The following is a 7500-nucleotide window of genomic DNA, read 5'->3' as shown; positions in this document are numbered from 1 at the left end:
CTCCTGCGTGGGAAGAGTCTTTCTAGGCCCTGACCCACGGGAAGCGTGTAGCTTCCCCCATCCCGGACATTTCACGTCGTCACACTACCGGTATTGACTAATAGACTGATTGCTGATAATCATTAGCCACACACTGGGGGAAACGGCCGACAGGGGCGGCAACATAGTGGAGCCGCAGTGTCACTAATGTACAGAGATAGAACAGTTTCGACTGGAACCAGAGTAACCGTATACACGGCACTGATTAGTAATAGATGCAGAGCCATCAGAATACAGATAATATATACAACCGTCCCTATACATGCTGAAAGACTCTGCACACAATGAGAACCACACGTCAGCCAGACACTATCACACACTACTCTCTGCCTCTAACAGGCACACACACAATATCTAACCACCAGCATGGAAGAACATCCGGTGCATCCTCTCCGCCACATTACACAATCCACACTATCATAACCAGACCGGGAGGTCCACCCAGAAAACAGAATATCCCACCCTTCCGACATCCGCCATTGCTCAGCTAAGCCACGAACACCCACACATGTCCTACACAGGGGTGCACCCAACATCACAATACTGCCTCCTGTCACAGTACACAAACAATGGCAGGAATGAAAGACACAGATCTGCCACAACCTTGGAATCGGAGCGCCGCCTGTCATGAGCCACAAGTGCATCCTGACGTGACAAATCGGATGATCCCGCAGGCATGCACTTACGATAATCACTATCAACGAACCTGCCGCCCCCTCCCCCCCCAAAATACACCTTTCCCTACAACGTGTACCTTAACCTAAGCTATATTGTACCTTAACCTAAGCGATATTGTACCTTAACCTAAGGTATATCGTACCTTAACCTAACCTACATTGCGCCTTCACCTAACCTACGTTGTACCTTAACCTAACCTACGTTGTACCTTAACCTAACCTACGTTGTACCTTAACCTAACCTACGTTGTACCTTAACCTAACCTACGTTGTACCTTAACCTAACCTACGTTGTACCTTAACCTAACCTACGTTGTACCTTAACCTAACCTACGTTGTACCTTAACCTAACCTACGTTGTACCTTAACCTAACCTACGTTGTGCCTTAACCTAACCTACGTTGTGCCTTAACCTAACCTACGTTGTGCCTTAACCTAACCTACGTTGTGCCTTAACCTAACCTACGTTGTGCCTTAACCTAACCTACGTTGTGCCTTAACCTAACCTATGTTGTGCCTTAACCTAACCTATGTTGTGCCTTAACCTAACCTATGTTGTGCCTTAACCTAACCTATGTTGTGCCTTAACCTAACCTATGTTGTGCCTTAACCTAACCTATGTTGTGCCTTAACCTAACCTATGTTGTGCCTTAACCTAACCTATGTTGTGCCTTAACCTAACCTATGTTGTGCCTTAACCTAACCTACGTTGTGCCTTAACCTAACCTACGTTGTGCCTTAACCTAACCTACGTTGTGCCTTAACCTAACCTACGTTGTGCCTTAACCTAACCTACGTTGTGCCTTAACCTAACCTACGTTGTGCCTTAACCTAACCTACGTTGTGCCTTAACCTAACCTACGTTGTGCCTTAACCTAACCTACGTTGTGCCTTAACCTAACCTACGTTGTGCCTTAACCTAACCTACGTTGTGCCTTAACCTAACCTACGTTGTGCCTTAACCTAACCTACGTTGTGCCTTAACCTAACCTACGTTGTGCCTTAACCTAACCTACGTTGTGCCTTAACCTAACCTACGTTGTGCCTTAACCTAACCTACGTTGTGCCTTAACCTAACCTACGTTGTGCCTTAACCTAACCTACGTTGTGCCTTAACCTAACCTACGTTGTGCCTTAACCTAACCTACGTTGTGCCTTAACCTAACCTACGTTGTGCCTTAACCTAACCTACGTTGTGCCTTAACCTAACCTACGTTGTGCCTTAACCTAACCTATGTTGTGCCTTAACCTAACCTATGTTGTGCCTTAACCTAACCTATGTTGTGCCTTAACCTAACCTATGTTGTGCCTTAACCTAACCTATGTTGTGCCTTAACCTAACCTATGTTGTGCCTTAACCTAACCTATGTTGTGCCTTAACCTAACCTACGTTGTGCCTTAACCTAACCTACGTTGTGCCTTAACCTAACCCATATTGTACCTTAACCTAACCCATATTGTACCTTAACCTAACCCATATTGTACCTTAACCTAACCCATATTGTACCTTAACCTAACCCATATTGTACCTTAACGTAACCTAATTTGTGCCTTAACGTAACCTAATTTGTGCCTTAACGTAACCTAATTTGTGCCTTAACGTAACCTAATTTGTGCCTTAACGTAACCTAATTTGTGCCTTAACGTAACCTAATTTGTGCCTTAACGTAACCTAATTTGTGCCTTAACGTAACCTAATTTGTGCCTTAACGTAACCTAATTTGTGCCTTAACGTAACCTAATTTGTGCCTTAACGTAACCTAATTTGTGCCTTAACGTAACCTAATTTGTGCCTTAACGTAACCTAATTTGTGCCTTAACGTAACCTAATTTGTGCCTTAACGTAACCTAATTTGTGCCTTAACGTAACCTAATTTGTGCCTTAACGTAACCTAATTTGTGCCTTAACGTAACCTAATTTGTGCCTTAACGTAACCTAATTTGTGCCTTAACGTAACCTAATTTGTGCCTTAACGTAACCTAATTTGTGCCTTAACGTAACCCATGTTGTGCCTTAACGTAACCCATGTTGTGCCTTAACGTAACCCAATTTGTGCCTTAACGTAACCCATGTTGTGCCTTAACCTAACCTATATTGTGCCTCAACCTAACCTATATTGCGCCTTAACCTGACGCACGTTGTCGCTGAACCTGCTCTGTAATTGTTATGCAACTCGTTAAATTAGTGTAGTGTTGCCTAACCGCAACCCTCGCAATATAGTTCGCTATTCGCACTGCCCGGTCCCCTGTGTATCGCGTCATGTTAAACACCTTGCAGGTGTTGCTGACTTTCCACATGCTCCTGCTATACACTGTAATGTGGATAGCAGCAGGACGTACATGCCCCCCCCCCTTCCCCCCTGCCTTCGCAAGCTGGTCGTTGAGAAGTTTGCATGTTCAATGCCCTTCGCATGCCGACGTACTCAGCCTACGTTGTGGTACGGCCTGTCACCTGTCCGCCGATGTACGCAAAACCCACAAACTGTACTGCACATTGGTCCGTATGTACTGAATGATACATCGTGGCACATGTGTGACCGTACGACGACTGCGCCTAGCAACGGCAGACCATACAGTCCAAATATTGTGCACGCAGCTACGTGTCGTCTCCCTATAAGAGCTGGATTGCAGTGTGGTACGCCATTCAGACGTGTGGGAGGAACGGACGCCCTGGATGGCGATCAGCATGAGCAGTCTGTTGATGTAGTGGAGCGTGTATTCGGACGTAGTCGTCTCTTCTCACACACCGTGATAGCATGTTGCACCGCGTTCCACATCTGCGACATCCTGCAGAGGCCGGCTGACAGTCGTTCGCGCAATGGACACCGCATACGTACGGGGGCTACCTTCCACGTGTTCTCGAGGCGTGCACATGTTGTTGCGTCTATGTGGGCAGACGTAGTGTGTTGTGACACCTGACACAGGCATGCAATACTCGTTGCAAATGGCGATGGACGTCTACGTTTGCTGGTGACGTTACGCAAATGAACAACAGGTAACCCGTTGTGGTGCGGTTGTTCTCGCTAGAGGTGAATCAGTGTTGGCGACGATCGGTCGAGCTATTAACCGGTTGTTTCAGGGATACCCACCATGCCCACGAACGTGAAAGGGGACCCACCATGCCCACGAACGCGAAAGGGGATCTGGGTGTGAGGCGATACGCGGCGGTGGCTGGGTGGGACCGTCCCCGGCCGGTGAGGGGGGGCCGCCCGGCGTGCTGGCAGCGCGGTGCGTGGGCGCACGCGCTACAGCCGGCTGGTGGGGGCGGCCAGTGGCAGGCGCGCCGGCCGACGGACGCGGCAGGCGGCGCAGCTGCGCGCCGGCGCCCCCTGCTCGCGGCGCCTTGCGGCCAAAGTAGGTCCTCGGGGGCCCGGTGCGAAGCGCGGTGGCCATCTGCAGTGTGCTGGTCCGATTGAGGACTGTGTGCGCTGAGGATGCGCCGCCGCCCGGCGCTCGGCGCCGCGACGCCGTCTGCTGCTCGGTCGCCCCAGCGGTTCTCGCAGGTGGTTTGTATCGCAGCTGTGCGGACGTGTTGGCGCGTGCGCTGTGCTGGGAGAGTTCGCTTCGGCACCCAAGTGGGGCTTTTGTCCTTCTGTGGCGCTGGCGTTGGAGCTGCCGGTCACCGTAGGTGGCGCGTGTTGTCTCCCGCCGGCAATGCCACGACAGCACGCTCCCGGGCCTCTGTCGGCAGCGGCAAGCTCAGTTGGGAGCACGGGTGGTCGCACCTAAAGCGTCTACTCGCCTAACTCCGGGCGATTGCGCCTCTCTCGAACCCGACCAAGTACTTAGGACGGCGCTGCGCGCCGCCGGGACCTGAGAGGGTTTCGAGGTGTGTTGTGCAGGGGAGCTCAGCCTCCTCCTGTTTGCAGAATAATTGAGCGGACGCTTGCGTGTTCGCGCGGGCCCCCGGGACACACTCCCGGGCGGCCGGCTGCTCAGCTCTAGTTGACGCAGCTCCCTGGTTGATCCTGCCAGTAGTCATATGCTTGTCTCAAAGATTAAGCCATGCATGTCTCAGTACAAGCCGCATTAAGGTGAAACCGCGAATGGCTCATTAAATCAGTTATGGTTCCTTAGATCGTACCCACGTTACTTGGATAACTGTGGTAATTCTAGAGCTAATACATGCAAACAGAGTCCCGACCAGAGATGGAAGGGACGCTTTTATTAGATCAAAACCAATCGGTCGGCTCGTCCGGTCCGTTTGCCTTGGTGACTCTGAATAACTTTGGGCTGATCGCACGGTCCTCGTACCGGCGACGCATCTTTCAAATGTCTGCCTTATCAACTGTCGATGGTAGGTTCTGCGCCTACCATGGTTGTAACGGGTAACGGGGAATCAGGGTTCGATTCCGGAGAGGGAGCCTGAGAAACGGCTACCACATCCAAGGAAGGCAGCAGGCGCGCAAATTACCCACTCCCGGCACGGGGAGGTAGTGACGAAAAATAACGATACGGGACTCATCCGAGGCCCCGTAATCGGAATGAGTACACTTTAAATCCTTTAACGAGTATCTATTGGAGGGCAAGTCTGGTGCCAGCAGCCGCGGTAATTCCAGCTCCAATAGCGTATATTAAAGTTGTTGCGGTTAAAAAGCTCGTAGTTGGATTTGTGTCCCACGCTGTTGGTTCACCGCCCGTCGGTGTTTAACTGGCATGTATCGTGGGACGTCCTGCCGGTGGGGCGAGCCGAAGGCGTGCGACCGCCTCGTGCGTGCTCGTGCGTCCCGAGGCGGACCCCGTTGAAATCCTACCAGGGTGCTCTTTATTGAGTGTCTCGGTGGGCCGGCACGTTTACTTTGAACAAATTAGAGTGCTTAAAGCAGGCAAGCCCGCCTGAATACTGTGTGCATGGAATAATGGAATAGGACCTCGGTTCTATTTTGTTGGTTTTCGGAACCCGAGGTAATGATTAATAGGGACAGGCGGGGGCATTCGTATTGCGACGTTAGAGGTGAAATTCTTGGATCGTCGCAAGACGAACAGAAGCGAAAGCATTTGCCAAGTATGTTTTCATTAATCAAGAACGAAAGTTAGAGGTTCGAAGGCGATCAGATACCGCCCTAGTTCTAACCATAAACGATGCCAGCCAGCGATCCGCCGCAGTTCCTCCGATGACTCGGCGGGCAGCCTCCGGGAAACCAAAGCTTTTGGGTTCCGGGGGAAGTATGGTTGCAAAGCTGAAACTTAAAGGAATTGACGGAAGGGCACCACCAGGAGTGGAGCCTGCGGCTTAATTTGACTCAACACGGGAAACCTCACCAGGCCCGGACACCGGAAGGATTGACAGATTGATAGCTCTTTCTTGATTCGGTGGGTGGTGGTGCATGGCCGTTCTTAGTTGGTGGAGCGATTTGTCTGGTTAATTCCGATAACGAACGAGACTCTAGCCTGCTAACTAGTCGCGTGACATCCTTCGTGCTGTCAGCGATTACTTTTCTTCTTAGAGGGACAGGCGGCTTCTAGCCGCACGAGATTGAGCAATAACAGGTCTGTGATGCCCTTAGATGTTCTGGGCCGCACGCGCGCTACACTGAAGGAATCAGCGTGTCTTCCTAGGCCGAAAGGTCGGGGTAACCCGCTGAACCTCCTTCGTGCTAGGGATTGGGGCTTGCAATTGTTCCCCATGAACGAGGAATTCCCAGTAAGCGCGAGTCATAAGCTCGCGTTGATTACGTCCCTGCCCTTTGTACACACCGCCCGTCGCTACTACCGATTGAATGATTTAGTGAGGTCTTCGGACTGGTACGCGGCATTGACTCTGTCGTTGCCGATGCTACCGGAAAGATGACCAAACTTGATCATTTAGAGGAAGTAAAAGTCGTAACAAGGTTTCCGTAGGTGAACCTGCGGAAGGATCATTACCGACTAGACTGCATGTCTTTCGATGTGCGTGTCGTGTCGCGCAACACGCAGCTACCTGTACGGCTCGCAGTAGCCGTGCGCCGCGTGCGGAACCACGCGTTCGTCTCAAAACTAACGGCAATGTTGTGTGGTACGAGCGCTGAAGCGCTGGAGCGGCTGGCCTGCGGCACCTGGCGCCTGGCGCCGGTTTTGAATGACTTTCGCCCGACTGCCTGTCCGCTCCGGTGTGGAGCCGTACGACGCCCATCGGCCGTGAGGCCGTTGGACACTGAACGCTGGAACAGGGCCGCCACACGCCTCAGTCCCGCCTATGCAACTGTCTCGAAAGAGATGGTGGAAACTATGAAAAGATCACCCAGGACGGTGGATCACTCGGCTCGTGGGTCGATGAAGAACGCAGCAAATTGCGCGTCGACATGTGAACTGCAGGACACATGAACATCGACGTTTCGAACGCACATTGCGGTCCATGGATTCCGTTCCCGGGCCACGTCTGGCTGAGGGTCGGCTACGTATACTGAAGCGCGCGGCGTTTGCCCCGCTTCGCAGACCTGGGAGTGTCGTGGCCGCCTGTGGGGCCGGCCGCGTCTCCTTAAACGTGCGATGCGCGCCCGTCGCCTGGCGGTTCGCATACCGGTACTTACTCGGTAGCGTGCACAGCCGGCTGGCGGTGTGGCGTGCGACACCTCGTACAACGACCTCAGAGCAGGCGAGACTACCCGCTGAATTTAAGCATATTACTAAGCGGAGGAAAAGAAACTAACAAGGATTCCCCCAGTAGCGGCGAGCGAACAGGGAAGAGTCCAGCACCGAACCCCGCAGGCTGCCGCCTGTCGTGGCATGTGGTGTTTGGGAGGGTCCACTACCCCGACGCCTCGCGCCGAGCCCAAGTCCAACTTGAATGAGGCCACGGCCCGTA

At 52.2% G+C, this 7500-nt stretch overlaps 3 non-coding genes across 3 annotated transcripts in view; all 3 read left to right on the top strand.

The window, feature by feature from the left end:
* Nucleotides 1-4671: 4671 nt before the first annotated feature.
* Nucleotides 4672-6580, top strand: LOC126435636 (small subunit ribosomal RNA). Its single transcript, XR_007580084.1, has one exon. It is a non-coding gene; the product is annotated as a small subunit ribosomal RNA (ribosomal RNA).
* A 353-nt stretch (nucleotides 6581-6933) lies between these two features.
* Nucleotides 6934-7088, top strand: LOC126435661 (5.8S ribosomal RNA). The gene has a single exon (XR_007580102.1). It is a non-coding gene; the product is annotated as a 5.8S ribosomal RNA (ribosomal RNA).
* A 188-nt stretch (nucleotides 7089-7276) lies between these two features.
* Nucleotides 7277-7500, top strand: part of LOC126435654 (large subunit ribosomal RNA) — a 4222-nt gene continuing 3998 nt past the window's right edge. The window contains exon 1 of the ribosomal RNA XR_007580099.1: nucleotides 7277-7500. This exon is cut by the window's right edge and continues 3998 nt beyond it. This is a non-coding gene — a ribosomal RNA (large subunit ribosomal RNA).

This window comes from Schistocerca serialis, unplaced genomic scaffold (assembly GCF_023864345.2).
Source record: "Schistocerca serialis cubense isolate TAMUIC-IGC-003099 unplaced genomic scaffold, iqSchSeri2.2 HiC_scaffold_1213, whole genome shotgun sequence".
Lineage (NCBI taxonomy): Eukaryota > Metazoa > Arthropoda > Insecta > Orthoptera > Acrididae > Schistocerca > Schistocerca serialis.
Note: the sequence above shows the minus strand (reverse complement) of the source record. Positions and strands in the feature narration are given on the sequence as shown.